The sequence below is a fragment of the Schistocerca cancellata genome, chromosome 6 (genome assembly GCF_023864275.1).
Source record: "Schistocerca cancellata isolate TAMUIC-IGC-003103 chromosome 6, iqSchCanc2.1, whole genome shotgun sequence".
NCBI classification, from domain to species: domain Eukaryota; kingdom Metazoa; phylum Arthropoda; class Insecta; order Orthoptera; family Acrididae; genus Schistocerca; species Schistocerca cancellata.
Window position 1 is genome coordinate 294291225 of NC_064631.1, and position 17783 is coordinate 294309007.

A 17783-nucleotide genomic window follows, 5' to 3' on the forward strand; every position below is an offset into this window, starting at 1 on the left:
GTTACTGTGCCGTGCCTGTAGGCGGAGCCCTATGTGGGGGGGGGGGCCACGGCTGTTTTCTCCGCGGAGCGTCTGCCGCTTGGCCGGATTACCCTGTGTACAAACCCCACCTCCACCCCGCGCTGGGCGTGGTCGGGGACGGGCGCCACGGCGATGTTTCATTATTGAAAAGCTTGCGTTGATTTACTGCCCTTCGCCTTAACTCCATTGTCCCCCGTTTTAATGTGATTGCCAACGGTTTGACGCAAAAAAAATGGTCGTTATCGATTTCCTTTAATGCGGCCCATGGCCCCTACCTTCGACGAGCGCCCGCTCGCTGCCCGGCGCACAACGCCCGCTGCGGACGAAGCAAACTTCATTACGAGCGAATCCCGTAGCAAAGGAACATCTGCGGCGATTTATTCCGCCATCGCCAAAGTTTATTTGCGGGCGCGGTTTTGCCGCTCGTTCTTCGCATTATTTGACAATTCGCCACCGCAGTCGAGACTATCAAATCTCCGAGGTAAATTTTTCGGCCCTGCGATAGCAATAAGAGTCGCCCAGCGGCGTTGCTGTTTTAGGCCTGGAAGCAGTGCGCCGTAGCAGTGGCATCCTCCCCGTTGACGGGTTGTACGGGCAGATAGGCATGGAGAATTAAGAATTGAGGGAAAATATTGCTAGTACTGCACGGACATTCGGCAGCAAGCAGAGGGTCAACACGTTGTGCGCTCACGACACATCTATGGAAGAATTAGAGATTAAAACGCATCGCTCGTAAATTACGAAAATATCTAAAGGACATTCATTCAGAAACGGATCTTGTTTCGAAAAATAATCTCAATGGAAGTCAACCCATTCAACTCGCTAATAAGACTCAGAATAAAGAAATCAAATGAAACGGCCCTGACAATGAAAACCGCATTACTTAATGAGAACTAATTATTGATTCAAAGTTAACATTTAGGCAACACATCAGATACATTTGCATAAAGTTCTTAATTTCTACTGATGCTCCTTTATCTGTCAAACTATATGATATACACACAAACCAAAATCCGCTATACTTCTGATATTCAACACCAAGTACAACACTAATGCACGAAGACTTAAATCTTCGCCCCTTCCCATCATCAGAGCCGCATACACCCTACAAAAAAATTTCCCCTATAATTCTGAAGCTGATAAAGAACAAAGCGACAGACAAGACAGACAAATCATTTAGCAGCAGCGTATGTCAGACTCCAGGAACAAAACTTGGGCTGTCACTAAAGGTCTCCATACTGCTCAGCAAAACACACGATAACCGTACTCTTACCTTATGATTTATAAAATAAGGTAGGTTCTTCACTTCACAAGCATACTATATTTCTTGTGGGAGACTTATCTTGCGACATATTTTAGCAGTAACTGTACCTGAATAGATACAAACATCCAAATTTTAACGAAAGCAAAATCCCAAGACTGGCGATCTTTTACAGAAGTTCGAAATTCAGCGCGGCCTTCAGTGCGAGATGCTTTTAGTATTTTCCACAACGGAACTGTCTCTAAACCTGGCAGAAAATCCTTAGAGATTCTAATGTAATGTAAAGTATATTGTCGATAAGACACAATCAGTGCCTTCTCTGCGCGATAGCTATCTAAATACTCTCGGTGAGAATGCTGCTAGCCGGCCGATGTGACCGAGCGGTTTTAGGCGCTTCAGTCGGGAACCGCGCTGCTGCTACGGTCGCAAGTTCGAGTCCTGCCTCGGGCATGGATGTGTGTGAGGTCCCTAGGTTAGTTAGGTTTAAGTGGTTCTAATTTCTAGGGGACTGATGACCTCAGATGTTAAGTCCCATAGCGCTTAGAGCCATTTGAACCATTTTTAAAGTGCTGCTAAAGCAGAATTACTAAACACAGCCTTCATAAATTTCTTCACCAGAGAAGACGAAGTAAATATTCCAGAATGCGAATCAAGAACATCTGCCGAGTAACTTAGAAGCAGATTCTCGGATTAGTGTAGCAACTTAAATCAATATAACCAAGTATGCCGGTCACGACTGTAAACCAGTTAGGCTCCTTACAAAGTATGATAGACGCAATAGCTCCATACTTAATCATATACAACCGCTTGCTCGATGAAATATTCGTACCCGAAGAGTGGGCAGTTGCGAATATTCAAAAAAGGTGGTAGGACTAATCCACTTTAGTACAGGCTCTTATCATCCATATGCAGCAGAAATTTTGGAACATACACACATCAAAAAAGTTTTGCATCAACCTGGTTTCCAGAACTCTGGAAGATAGACGTTGACTGTGGATATTGTATCACAGCGTCCCTTTTGACTGTTCAGATCTGTCACTAATGCCGCCCGAAGATGTAAACAAACATGCATGAGCAGCGCCTTTTAGACGGAGGGGGTCTGACAGCCAATCAGTTCCAGTCATTCCACCAGGAAGGAGATACACGACTCTGGTTGTCTGTAGTTCAATCAAGCCTAAACGGTCAATACCGCGGTTCGATCGCGTCCGCATTGTTACTCTGTGCCAGGAAGGGCTCTCAACAAGGGAAGTGTCCAGGCGTTCCGGAGTGAACCAAAGCTATGTCGTTCGGGCGTGGAGGAGATACAGAGACAGGAACTGTCGATGACATGCCTCCCTCAGGCCGCCCATGGGCTGCTACTGCTGTAAATTACCGCTACCTACGGATTATGGCTCTGAGAAAACCTAACAGCAACGCCACCATGTTGAATAATGCTTTTCGTGCAACCACAGGACGTCGTGTTACGACTCAAACTGTGCGCAATAGACTGCAGAGTGTGCAACTTCACTCCCGACGTCCATGGCGAGGTCAATGTTTGCAACCACGACACCATGCAGCGCGGTACAGATGGGCCCCAACAACGTGTCGAATAAACCACTCAGGATTAGCATCACGTTCTCTTCACCGATGAGTGTCTCGTATGCCTTCAATCAGACATTGGTCGGAGACGGGTTTAGAGGCAACCCGGTCAGGCTGAACGCCTTAGACACACTGCCCAGCGAGTGCAGCAAGGTGGAGGTTCCCTGCTGTTTTGGGGTGGCATTATGTGGGGCCAACGTACGCCGCTGGTGGTGGTGATGATGATGATGGAGGGCGCCGTAATGGCTGTACGATATGTGAACGCCATCCTCCGACCGATAGTGCCACCATATCGGCAACATATCGGCGAGGCATTCTTCTTCATGGACGACAATCCGCGCTCCCATCTTGCACATTTTGTGAATGACTTCCTTCAGGATAACAACATCGCTCGACCAGTGTGGCCAGTATGTTCTTCAGACACGAACCGTATCGAATATGCCTGGGATGGGTTAAAAAGGGCTATTTATGGACGACATAGCCCACCAACCACTGTGAGGGATCTACACCGAATCGCTGTTGAGTGGGACAATCTGGACCAATAGTGCCTTGATGAACTTGAGTAGTATGCCACGACGAATACAGGCATGCATCAATGCAAGATAACATGCTACTGGATATTAGAGGTACCGGTGTGTACAGTCGTCTGGACGACCACCTCTGAATGTTTTCGCTGTATGGTGGAACAACATGCAATGTATGGTTTGCATGAGCAATAAACAGGTTGGAAATGATGGTTATGTTGTTCTCTATTGCAATTTTCTGTACAGGTTCCGCAACTCTCGGAGCTGAGATGATGCAAAATTTTTTTGATGTGTGTATATTGTGTTCGAACATTATGAGTTAACTCTAAGAGAACTGTCTATTGACACACAGTCAACACTGATTTAGGAAACACTGTTCTTGATAAACATTATCTTTTTACTCACAAAGTGTAGAGTGCTATTGACAAGGGATTTCAAATTGATTCCGTATTTCTAGATTTCCAGAAGGCTTTTGACAGTTATGTGACTGGATTCGCGATTTCCTGTCAGGGTTCACAGTTCATAGTAATTAATGGAAAGTCATCTAGTAAAACAGAAGATATTTCTGGCGTTTTACAAGGTAGTGTTTTAGGACTTCTGCTGTTCCTTATCAATACTAACGATTTAGGAGACAATCCGAGCAGCCGTCTTAGGTTGTTTGCAGATGATGCTGTCGATTGTCGCCTAGTAAAGTCGCCAGAAGATCAAAACTAATTGCAATGCGATTTCGAAAAGACATTCGTATGGCGCGAAAATTGACAATTGACCCTAGATCATGAACGGTGGGAGGTAGTTCACGTGAGTGCTGTAAGGAACCCGTGAACATCGGTTACACGATAAATCAATTCAATACAAGGTCCGCAAATGCAATGAAGTACCTAGGACTTACAATTACGAGCAACTTAAATGTAAACACAGAGAAAACATTGTGGGGAAGAAGAACCAACGACTGCTTTCTATTGGCAGAACAGTTAGAAGATGCAACAGATCTACTGAAGTGACTGCCTACACTACGCTTTTCCATTCTCTATTTGAGTACTACTGCGCAGTGTGGGATCCTTACCAGGTAGGATTAACAGAGTATATCGAGAAAGTTCAAAGAAGAGCAGAACATTTTGTAGTATCAAGAAGTTTGGGGAGAGAATTTCACGGACACTATACAGGATTTGAGGAGGAAATCATTCAAAGGCGTTTCTCATTACGATGGCATGTTCTGCAGAAATTTCGATCACCTACTTTCTCCTCCTAAAGCGAAAATATGTTGTTGATACCGACTTACATAGAGAGAAAACATCATGATAAAATAAGGGGAATCAGAACTCGACTGGAAAGATATAGCTTTTCGTTTTTTTTTTCTTCTGTGAGCTATTGGACTGTGGAGAATTAGTGTGAAGGTGGTTCGATGAGCCCTCTGCCAGGCAATTAAGTGTGATTTGCAGAGCACCCTTGTAGACGTAAATTTAGATACTGATTGTCGTCGCCCTTGTTGGCTCTTCAGAGCACCGCAGTGGAACAAGTGACGCGCTCTTCCAGCTCTGCCAAATTGTGTGCAGCGCAGTAACCTCTGACCTTACAGGGCTGATAATGCCACACCCGTGTCAATCCCAGCACCCCGCTCTCATCGCGTGTGTTTGAGAGCGTTCTCAGGGGGCTATCGCTCGTTTGGACCCGCACGTTGACTCTAAACTGAATTTAGTTTACATTTGAGCTCCGGTAAAAAAAACAGAACCGACCTGAGAATACTTAATAAACATAGCGGTCACACCATCTATGCGTAAGTTTAATTCTTGCATACCCACACTAGTTCATTAATGCCACTTAACGTCCTGGATTCCAAGAAGCGATGAAAATCTTCAAAATACTTCATGAACACTAATCCGCTTGTGCATCTTCTCTCTAAAAGTCCGTAATATGGTTGAACTGTTAACTCATTGCAAAGTGTGTAATCAGTGTGATGAAAATTAGTCTCTTAACACAAGCCGCTGTATTCTCCCTCCGTTTCTACGGCTATTCCTGTACACCAAAAGCCATCGTACGGTATCCAGCGGAAATGAAATGGAGAAAGAATGATTTTAGATCATGTATTGTTTATGTTCATGAATAGTGAGCGAGGAAAATATGAGGGTGAGTCAAATGAAAACCTTAAATTTGTAACAACAAATCGAAATTCGCGCCGTTATCCTGTAAGTTGGTAAGCGAGCTACAAACAGCGTGCAGAATGGCCTGTAGGTGGCAGCATAGTGCAGATGCACACATACCGTCGCAGTATCAGTATAAAGATGGCCGCTCCACTTGCGACTTGCACCAGGGAAGAACAGCGTTCTGTTATCGTTTTTTTTTTTTGCGTAGTGAAGGTGTGAAACCTATTGAAATTCTTCAACGAATGAAGGTTCAGTACGGTGATGAGTGTTTGTGACAGCAGGAAGTCTACGAATGGAGTAGGAAGTTCGCAAATAGTGGGACTTCAGTGGAAGATGCCCCTCGTCCAGGTCAGGCACAATGAGTTGTGACTCCACAGAACATTGCAGCAGTTGAAGTCATAGTGAAGGAAAACTGCCGAGTGACACTGAATGACATTGCAGCATGAAGACTGAAGATGAAGAGGTACGCCACACGATGCACCAGTGGTTGCGTGGACTACAAAAAGAATTTCTGCACAATAATATTTAAGGTTTTCATTTGACTCACCCTCGTATTGTGAATATTAGCCTGTTTTTCTTTTACTTAGCCTTGCCGTCATTAGGTTGAGACACATTCAAATGACGGAAGTCATGGTATACTACCTAATATCGTATCGAAACTCCTTTGGCCCGGTATATTGCAGCAGTTCGACGTGGTTTGGACAAGTCTGCCTCTATAGCCGCCATAATTTGCGGAAGCGTTGCCGGTGGAGGATTTTGCGCACGACTGACCCCTCTATTACGTTCCCTAGATATTCGATGGGATTCATGTCGGCCAATCTGAGAGATCAAATCATTCATTCGATTTGTCCGGAATGTCCTTCAAACCAATCGTGAACAAATGTGCCCTGGCGACATGGCGCATTGACACACATATCGTCGTGAAGTCCGTAAATGGTTGTGAATGGTCTCCAAATAGCCTACAGACAAGAGTATCCAAACCCGTTGCATGTAAACACAGACCACATCATTAAGGAGACACCAGCGGCTTGACACCATGGGTTCATGGCCGCGTGAGGTCTGTGCCACACGCAAACCCTACTATCAGCTCTTCTCAACCGAAATCCGACATACTGAGCAGGTCACGGTTTTCCAATCGTCTAGGGTCCAATCGATATGGTCACGAGCCCAGGAGAGGTGCTGAAGGCATGTCATGCTGTTAGCAAAGGCACACGTGTCGGTCGTCTGCTGTCATAGCCCATTAATGTCAAAAATTTCGCCGCACTGTCCTAACGGATACTTTCGTCGTACGTCCCACATTGATTTCTGCGAATATTTCACGCAATGTTGCTTGTCTATTAGCACTGACAACTCTATGCAAACGCCGCTGTTCTCGTTTGTTAAGTGGAGGTCGTCGCTCACTGCCTTTTACCGTGGCGAGAGGTAATGCCTGAAATTTGGTATTCTCGGCACTGCGGATCTTTGAATATTTAATTCCCTACGATTTTCGAGGTCGAATGTCCCGAGCGTCTAGCTCCAACTACCATTCCGTGTTCAAAGTCAGTTATTTCCCGTCGTGCGGCCATATTCACGTCGGAAACCTTTTCAACTCGATCACCTGAGTACAAATGACAGCTCCGCCAATGCACTGCCCTTTTATACCTTGTGTACGCGATACTATCTGTATATGTGCGTATCTCTATCCCATGACTTGTCACCTCGGAGTATGTTGGAGGAAATAATACTGAACTCTTAACGAAAAGGCTCTCCGATATACTAATTTCATAATGGCAGATACTGACATAACAATGCAGAACACTTAATGCCCGCGTGTTATGGAGTCTGTCCACAAGACCCGTGGTTATACAGTGTTCACTACAGATAATGGATGGTCCATACAGTGAAGCGTCAGTCCTAGAAAATTGTATCAAGACGCAGGAGAACCTGCAGAGGATCAACACTTTGTGCAGTGAGCGGCAGCTGAAAGCCAAAATAAATTATCCTATTGCGCACAAATAGGCGGAAAGACATTGTATGATAACACGAGGGAAGATCACAAAGCAGTCACATCCATTAAATACCTGAGAATACTCGAACGGAGCTACACTACTGGCCATTAAAATTGCTACACCAAGAAGAAATGCAGATGATAAACGTTTTTTTTTGTGGTTTTAGGGCGCAAAACTGCTAAGGTCATTAGCGCCCAGTCCGGGACTTAAGAAACAGTAAAAAACCTAAAATAGAAACCAGCAGCAGTGGGAACGAAAGTCAAAATTGGAGAAACTAAAAGCAGAAGGAAGGCTTAAAAATGCATTACAGAAAGGGGTTGGGTACCCCAAAAAAACTTCAAATGACTGACGACATTTCACTGGCACGAATGAACTCTAGAACACGATCGACCGATCGCGTGTCATCTGCTAAAATTGACGATATATCAGGCGACAGCTGTAGACGGGCGCGTAACGGAGTAAAATAGGGGCACTCAATTAAAAGGTGTCTTACCGTCCACAACTGAGAGCAGTGGGGACAGAGTGGGGGAGGATCGCCGCTTAAAAGATGTCGATGGCTAAAAAGACAGTGCCCTATCCAGAGTCTAGTTAAAATTACCTCCTCCCGACGACGCGTTCGGGAGGAAGAGGTCCAAGCACAAGGAAGAGTTTTTACGTCCCGCAATTTATGTTGGGGAAGTGTCTACCAGTGCGCGCGCCACAAATGAACAACACGACGACTTAAAACGTTCCGGAGATCGGCGACAGAAAGCGATTGAATTGCTGGCCGAAGAAGAGAGACTGCAGCCTTGGCTGCAATATCGGCCGCCTCATTTCCGCAGATACCAACGTGTCCCGGGAGCCAGAGGAACGCCACCGAGACGCCCCCCAGGTGGAGCAAGCGCAGACAGTCCTGAATCCGGTGGACCAGAGGGTGCACAGGATAAAGAGCTTGGAGACTGAGGAGAGAGCTGAGAGAATCGGAGCAGATAACGTGCTGTATCCGCTGATGGCGGCGGATGTAGTGGACAGCCTGGAGAACAGCGTAAAGCTCCGCAGTATAGACCGAACACTGGTCGGGAAGCCGAAAGTGATTTGGGGTGTCGCCAACAACATAGGCGCTCCCTACACCTAACGACGTTTTCGAGCCATCGGTGTAAATAAATGTGGCTTCCGTCATTTGTGCACAGAGAGCAGCAAATGCCCGACCATAAACAAGTGAAGGGGTACCATCCTTGGGAAATCGACAAAGTTCACGGAGCAGGCAGATCCGGGAACGGAGCCAAGGTGGTGCTGTACCCCAAGTTGTCAAGAAGGTTTTAGGAAAGCGGAAGGAAAGAGAATGGAGCAGTTGACGGAAGCGGACTCCCGGTGGTAGTAGGGAGGAGGGGCGGCCTGCATACCCTACATCAAAGGAGGCGTCGAAAAATATATCATCGGCTGGATTAGCAGGCATGGAAGACAGATGGCTGGCATAACGACTCAGAAGGACTGCTCGCCGATTGGACAGCGGAGGTTCAGCAGTCTCAGCATAAAGGCTTTCCACAGGGCTAGTGTAAAAAGCTCCAGACACTAAACGTAATCCACGGTGGTGGATAGAGTCGAGACGCCGAAGAATAGACGGCCGAGCAGAGGAGTAGACTATGCTTCCATAGTCCAATTTCGAGCGCACTAAGGCGCGATAGAGGCGGAGAAGGACCACTCGGTCCGCTCCCCAGGAGGTACCATTCAGGACACGGAGGGTGTTAAGCGATCGCAGACAGCGAGCCGAAAGATAGGAAACGTGGGAGGACCAGCACAGTTTTCTGTCAAACATAAGACCCAAGAATTTAGCGACGTCTGAAAACGGAAGGTTGACAGGACCTAGATGTAAGGAGGGCGGAAGAAACTCCTTACGTCGCCAAAAATTAACACCAACGGTCTTACTGGGAGAGAAACGGAAGCCGGTTTCGATGCTCCAAGAGTGGAGGCGATCGAGACATCCTTGAAGACGCCGTTCAAGAAGACTGGTCCGTTGAGAGCTGTAGTAGATCGCAAAATCGTCCACAAAGAGGGAGCCCGAGACATCAGGAAGGAGACAATCCATAATTGGATTGATGGCAATGGCAAAGAGTACAACACTCAGCACGGATCCCTGGGGTACCCCGTTTTCTTGGGAGAAAGTACGGGAGAGAGTAGTGTTCACCCGCACCCTAAAAGTGCGCTCTGCCATAAATTCGCGAAGAAAAAGGGGCAGCCGACCTCGAAAGCCCCAAGAGAACAGTGTGCGGAGGATGTCCGTCCTCCAACAGGTATCGTACGCTCTCTCCAGATCAAAAAATATTGCTACTGTTCGGCGTTTCCGGAGAAAATTGTTCATGATATAAGTGGAGAGAGCAACAAGATGGTCAACGGCAGAACGATGCTGTCGGAATCCGCATTGGGCAGGTGTTAAAAGACTGCGGGACTCCAGCCACCACGCGAGACGGTAATTCTCCATACGCTCCAAAACCTTACAGACACTACTCGTGAGAGAAATGGGGCGATAGCTAGAGGGGAGATGTTTGTCCTTTCCAGGTTTCGGAACGGGAACGACGATAGCTTCCCGCCATCGTCTGGGAAAAGTACTGTCGGTCCAAATTCGATTATAAAGGCGAAGGAGGTAACGCAGACTATGGGTTGATAAATGCAGCAACATTTGGACGTGGATACCATCCGGTCCTGGGGCGGAAGAGCGAGAAGAAGAGAGTGCATGTTGGAGTTCCCGCATGGAGAAAACAGTATTATAGCTTTCACGATTTTGAGAGGAGAAAGCAAGAGGTCGCACTTCCGCTGCACGTTTCTTCGGGAGAAACGCTGGCGGGTAATTGGAAGAGCTCGAAATCTCAGCAAAGTGCTGACCCAACGAGTTAGAAATTGCGACGGGGTCCACGAATGTATCATGCGCGACAGTGAGCCCAGAGACTGGGGAGAAACTAGGCGCGCCTGAGAACCGTCGAAGCCGACTCCAAACTTCCGAGGAGGGAGTGAAGGTGTTAAATGAGCTAATAAAGAATTTCCAGCTTGCCTTCTTGCTATCGCGGATGACACGACGGCATCGCGCACGGAACTGCTTATAGCGGATACAGTTGGCAAAAGTAGGATTGTGGCGGAAAACGCGGAGAGCACGTCGCTGCTCGCGTATTGCGTCACGGCATGCCTCGTTCCACCAAGGAACTGGGGGGCGCCGGGGCAATTCGGAGGTGCGTGGTATTGAACGTTCCGCAGCTGTAAGAATAACGTCGGTAACGTGTGTGACCTCATCGTCAACGCTGGGAAAGTAACGGTCATCGAAGGTCGCTAGAGACGAAAAAAGTGTCCAGTCGGCCTGGGCATACTTCCAGCGTCTCGGACGCATATATGGCAGTTGAGGCTGCAGTCTAAGGACACATGGGAAGTGGTCACTCGAGTGTGTATCATCAAGGGCGAACCATTCGAAGCGCCGAGCCAGTGGAACAGTACCGACCGCAAGGTCCAAATGAGATAAATTTGTCGTGGAGGCAGACAAAAATGTAGGGACCCCAGTGTTGAGGCAAACTAGATCCGCTTGGTGGAAGACGTCTAGCAATAGGGAGCCACGTGGACAAGGATGTGGAGATCCCCAAAGCGGGTGGTGGGCATTGAAGTCCCCAACCAGCAAATAGGGGGGTGGAAGCTGACCAAGAAGATGAAGGAGATCAGCTCGTGCCATTGGTGTGGATGACGGAATGTATACAGTACAAAGAGAGAACGTGTATCCAGAAAGGGAAAGACGGACGGCGACAGCTTGGAAGGAAGTGTTTAAGGGGACTGGGTGATAATGGGGAGTATCATGGAGAAGAATCATGAGCCCTCCATGGGCTGGAGTGCCTTCAACAGAGGGGAGATCATATTGGACGGACTGAAAATGAGGGAGAACAAAGCGGTCATGGGGACGCAGCTTTGTTTCCTGAAGACAAAAGATGACCGGCGAGTAGGATCGTAAGAGGATCGACAATTCATCCCTATTGGCTCGAATGCCGCGGATATTCCAGTGGATAATGGACATGGGGTGAACAGAAAATGGAGGAATGTGACCAAAGGTGCTGTCAACGCAAAGACTGCTCGGAGCTTGCGACCGACAGCATGGAATGGCATTCAGCCGAAGGCAGAAGATCCTGATCCATAGGTTGGTCAGGAGCAGCTCCTGCTACCAGCGATCGGCCGGTTGACCGGCCACCAGCAGTGCGCCTCGGCGACACAGAAGACGGCTGAGGGCGATTTCCGCCAGGTGGTGCTGTAGATGGGACACGCCTTGGCGGAGAAGGAGAGGAACTGGGTTTCTTTGTAGCCTTCTTAGAAGTATGATGTTTAGATGAAGGAGGAACCGATGGTTGGGAAGTTGCGGTACGTAAAAACTCTTTACGAGTATGCTCTTTTTTGGAAGGCTTGGTGTCTGACTTTTGGGCTCGAGATTTAGCAGAACCCGATGAAGGGTGAGCCATAGAGTGGGCAGGCGAAAGTGGTGAGGTTGAACGGGCGATCTTTGCGCTGTTCTATCTGACGACCGTGGCACTAAAAGTGAGGTCGCAAGTCTGCGTGGCCGCCTCCTTTGTTGGCCGAGGAGAAGCAAGGACAGTGCTGTATTTTCCTGCCTGAGGCACGGTGGGCTGTGTACTGGCGAATAATTTTCGAGCAGCAAAGGTCGACAACTTTTCCTTCACTCTTATTTCCTGGATGAGCTTTTCGTCCTTAAAAACGGGGCAATCTCGAGAGGAAGCAGCGTGGTCACCCATACAGTTGATGCAGCGAGGGCATGGAGGTGGACAAGCACCCTCATGGGCATCCTTGCCACACGTAACACATTTGGCCGGATTGGAACAGGACTGGCTGGTGTGATTGAACCGCTGACACCGATAGCAACGCGTAGGGTTTGGGACATAAGGGCGAACGGAAATTATTTCATAGCCTGCTTTGATTTTCGATGGGAGTTGAACTTTGTCAAATGTCAAGAAGACAGTACGGGTTGGAATGATGTTCGTGTCAACCCTTTTCATAACTTTATGAACAGCCGTTACGCCCTGGTCAGACAGGTAGTGCTGAATTTCTTCGTCAGACAATCCATCGAGGGATCGTGTATAAACGACTCCACACGAGAAATTTAAGGTACGGTGCGGTTCCACCCAGACAGGGAAGGTGTGGAGCAGAGAAGTACGCAGCAATTTTTGTGCCTGGAGGGCACTGACTGTTTCTAACAACAGGGTGCCATTCCGTAATCTGGAACAAGACTTTACAGGACCTGCAATTGCGTCGACACCTTTCTGAATAATGAAAGGGTTGACGGTGGAGAAGTCGTGACCTTCGTCAGACCGAGAAACAACAAGGAACTGTGGCAACGATGGAAGAACTGTCTGTGGCTGAGACTCAGTGTACTTTCGTTTGTGAGCAGACATAGTGGAAGGTGAGGAAACCATTGCGGAAGAATCCCCCATGATTACCATCGTCTCCGATGGCGCGCTCCTCTCTTGTGGGGGCCCTCACTGAGGGCACTCCCGCCTTAGGTGATTGTTCACACCTCAGGTCACACCTCCCGACAAACGGACGGAGGGACCAATCGGCACTTTCGGAAGGTATCAGCTCAGGTAATCACCCCTCCCTGGGCCTGGCCGTTACCAGGGGGTACGTACGTGTCCTACCTGTCTACCCGGGGCAGGGAATTACGCGTTACCCCGTCACCGGCTACGCATGGAAGTGCGTGGGTCGGCCTTTAGACACGCACAGGGAGGAAAAAAGAGAAAGGGAAAGGAAAGAAGAGGGGTCTCAAACGCCGCAGTGGAGAAAAGTGCAGAGAGAAGCGGGAAGGAAAAGAGAAGGACAGAGGAAGGACGAAGACTTTCAAGTATAGAAAGCAAGGAGTTTGTAACAGTTTAGAGGTCTGTCTCCGGACGTAGGCACAAACCATACTCCCAGAGGGGGAGAAAGGGAAGGAAAGAGCCAGAGGTGAGGGGGGGTGAAGATGGGGGAGGGGGAGGGGTGAGGAAAGGGAAGGTATGCAGCCCGGAAAGGAAGGAGGGCCACATTAGCTCGGGGTCCCGTGCTCGCTACGCACGTGTCCACAAAAGAGTTGTGAACCCCCTGGGGGGTGATAAACGGGTATTCATTGGACAAAATATATTATACTAGAACTGACATGTGATTACATTTTAACGCAGCTTGAGTGCATAGATCCTGAAAAAATCAGTACCCAAAACAACCACCTCTGGCCGTAATAACGGCCTCGATACGCTGGCCATTGACTCAGAGTTTGGATAGCGTGTACAGGTACAGCTGCCCATGCAGCTTGAACACGATACCACAGTTCATCAAAAGTAGTGACTGGGGCATTGTGATGAGCCTGTTGCACGGCCACCATTGACGAGACGTTTTCAATTGGTGAGAGATCTGGAGAATGTGCTGGCCAGGGCAGCAGTCGAACATTTTCTGTATCCAGAAAGGCCCGTACAGGACCTGCAACATGCGGTCGTGCATTATCCTGCAGAAATGTAGGTTTTCACAGGGCTATAATGACGGGTAGATCCACGGGTCTTAATACATCTGAAATGTAACGTCCACTGTTCAAAGTGCCGTCAATGCGAACAAGAGGTGACCGAGACGTGTAACCAATGGCACCCCATACCATCACGCCGGGTGATACGCCTGTATGACGATGAATACACGCTTCCAATGTGCGTTCAAGGTGATGTGGCCAAACACGGATGCGACCATCATGAAGCTGTAAACAGAACCTGGATTCATCCGAAAAAATTACGTTTTGGCATTCGTACACCCAGGTTCGTCATTGAGTACACCATCGCAGGCGCTCCTGCCTGATGCAGCGTCAAGGGTAACAGCAGCCATGGTCTCCGAGCTGATAGTCCATGCTGCTGCAAACGTCGTCGAACTGTTCGTGCAGATGGTTTTTGTCTTGCAAACGTTCCGATCTGTTGACTCGGGGATCGAGACACGGCTGCACGATCCGTTACAGCCATGCGGATAAGATGCCTGTCATCTCGACTGCGAGGCTGTTGGGATCCAGCACGGCTTTCCGTATTACCCTCCTGAACCCACCGATTCCATATTCTGCTAAGAGTCATTGGATCTCGACCAGCGCAAGCAGCAACGTCGCTATACGATAAACCACAATCGTGATAGGCTACAATCCGACCTTTATCAAAGTCGGTAACGTGATGGTATGCATTTCTGCTCCTTACACGAGGCATCACAACGTTTCACCAGGCAACGCCGGTCAACTGCTGTTTGTATGAGAAATCTGTTGGAAACTTTTCTAATGTCAGCACGTAGGTGTCGCCACCGGCGCCAACCTTGTGTGAATGCTCTGAAAAGCTAATCATTTGCAAATCACACCATCATCTTCCAGTCTGTTAAATTTCGCTTCTGTAGCACGTCATCTTCGTGGTGTAGCAATTTTAATGGCCAGTAGTTTATTTTAAATGGAACGACGACACCAGGGTAATGGGAGAAACTTGAGTAGTCAGACATTCATTGGAAGAAGCGTAGTTCACCCACAAATGAGGTAGCTCGTTTGATTGACACTTTAATACTGAAGGGTCTGAGAACCTTGAAAGATAGGACTGATAGATTAAATACAGAAGATCCAAAGAAGATCAGAGCGTTTAGTGACAGGTTTTATTTAGTAAGCGGGAAAGCGTCACAGAGATGCTCATCCAACTCCAGTAGCAGGCGATTTAAACGAGGGTTGTGTGTCAAGACGATTTATTGTTATGATTCCGGGAACGTAAGTCTAGAAAAACCAACCAACGGATGGCATCCTCATACGCAAAGTTCGCGAAAAAGATTAAGATTAGAGATAGAGTTGAGACGGAGGCCCACCAATAATCGAACTTTTCTTTCGTGTTCCAGTCGTGAACAGTACGAGTGAAGTGAGTAATCAACAATCTCAGAGCGGCCCTGTGGTAGTATTCAACATTATAGCTTCACCAGGCTTATAAGGAACCATTTCTCCTGGAATGGCACGACGCCATCCCATCCACACTCTCCCGCCACTCATCGCGTTCCAACAGAAGAATCAAGTAACATCAACGTCTACTTGACTGCTCTGCAGTTCACACTTTAGTGAGTGGCAGAGTTCTTCGCAGCGCCTTAGGACTATTTCTCTACCGTTCCAGTCCATGAGAGCACATGAGAAGAGTGAACACTTTAATCTTTATGTGCAAGCTCTGATGATAGTTTCTTCCCGTGCAGGATGGAAACAATGTTTTTGCATTCGGAGGAGAAAGGAAGTTGGGTTATTTGATCTCGTAAAGTATGCTAGGCGGCATTCTATGCAGATCTGATAGAGGACAGTGCTGATTTAAGCACTTTTAGAGCACACTGTTCAGCACTGTTCAACACGGGGCAGAACAGCAGACCATCTCTACGTATTCCCATATTGATCCAACGACGTGGTCATTCGACTACACCGAGCGGCGTGACGCAGTGGTTGGCACATTGGACTCGCATTCGGGAGGACGACGGTTCAAACCCGCGTTCGGCCATCCTTATTTAGGTTTTCCGTGATTTTCCCTAAATCGCTTTGTAATATATTGATTATTCCTTGCTACTGTAGTGTTCTCTTGAAGCTGTGCGAAAGGAGGACAGGCCCTCCAAGGCGCGGTAGCAGAGACTATGCTGAGGGTCAGACGAAACTAGGTGAGATTGTTATATGAAGTAAACCGTAAGGGGAGAGCCTTGCGAAAATGCAGACTCCCCCAGACGCGGTCCCAGGGCGCTAGTTACTCTGCAGTGAATTTACATGTAACTTGACATGTCTAGACGCTGTGGTAGGTTGCCACCGTAGAACTTTGTAACCAACAGGCACGTACTAGCGTGTAAAGCCAGCTTGATACCAGCCCTGAGAACAGCAACGTCAGTAGGCTCGCAAGGGTTAGAAAGAGCGAAAACGCCAGAGACTGTTGACCTAGCAGTCCCTACTTCGGGGAGCGCGAGGGGGGCGTGCTAAATGACGTATAACAATGTTGCAAGCCTTATTTGGCAGAGCAGTTACATTTAGCTTTCACCTGAACAATGTTTATACCAAATACGGACTTAGTGCAACTGCATTAACATCCCCGCCTTAGGAGCAGCAGAGGGGACCTAACTACACCGTGATTGCCAGGCACCTGCAAGATACCTGCGGGATTGGCTGGGTGGCTGTAAGTGGGAAAAACAGTGCCCCCACGCGACTCTTCAAAACCCATAGATTCCGCATTTTGGCAGAGTTCTCAGTCAGACGATCTGGGCTCCGAATCCGCGTCCGTCGACTCCAGCCTCGGTCCAGCACCGCATAAGTCTGCTCTCTCTCTCTCTCTCTCTCTCTCTCTCTCTCTCTCTCTCTCTCTCTGAGTGCGTCAGTGAACCGTGTAAGATTCAGTATGTTTTGTTTTGCAACTAAGTTGTTGCCTTAAGATACTGCTGGTGTTTGCTACTGTGGTTAGCATCCACTCCTGGGACTTCTGCACTGGTTTCTGTTGTAACAGTGTTATTCATGCTTTTTATAACCCTAGAACTAGCCTCCAGTGTATTAGTTAGTCCTGTCTGGAATAAAAAACTATTTCAAAACCCTGTATGTCCAAGAGTCTCCACAACGAGTTCCCTACCAAGTCTCACCACCTGCATTTCTAGTAAATGCCTGTACCAGTGCTGGCTCAGAGAGAAGAAAACAATCAAATGCCTTCACTGAATTGTCCTCCTTCCTTCTGCCTTCTGCTCTGTACCGCTCGGGAGCGCAGACTGACCAACCCCTTCTCTCCCTCTCCCACCTATGTCAGGACACGACAGCTTCAGGCAAATTCCGGGATGATTCCTTTGAAAGGGCACCGCCGACTTGCTTCTACATCCTTCCCTAACCCAATGGGACTGATGATCCCGCTGTTTGGTGCCCGTGCCCGCCCGCCCCCGCCATAGTTTAAATCTTGAAAGTGAGAGTAGCCTAAGAGTATAAAAAAAATTAGTGGGAACTATTGTTCCCACCGAACTCTGGAGTATCACCACTTGCTACTTTAAAAATGTATTTCCTTTATTTTTTAGTACAAAAACATGTTAAACATTACATTTATATTTGTGTTCGTTCATACTGTCCTTTGAGTTCACTAAGGGGATGTACTATGGAACTTAGAGAAGCATGGTGCTACACACAAAAGTGCACGACAGTTGCTACACATTATTTTTGTTCTCTTTTCGTTGTTCTTGGTACTACATTGGCGGCATCTTCTGTTTGTTGTGTCTTTTGTAGGGAAACGAGTTCCAACTTTCTCCA

At 47.9% G+C, this 17783-nt stretch overlaps 1 protein-coding gene across 1 annotated transcript in view; it reads right to left on the reverse strand.

The window, feature by feature from the left end:
• Window positions 1–17783, reverse strand: part of LOC126088297 (probable beta-hexosaminidase fdl) — an 819052-nt gene that overhangs the window by 49100 nt on the left and 752169 nt on the right. The window lies entirely within an intron of this gene.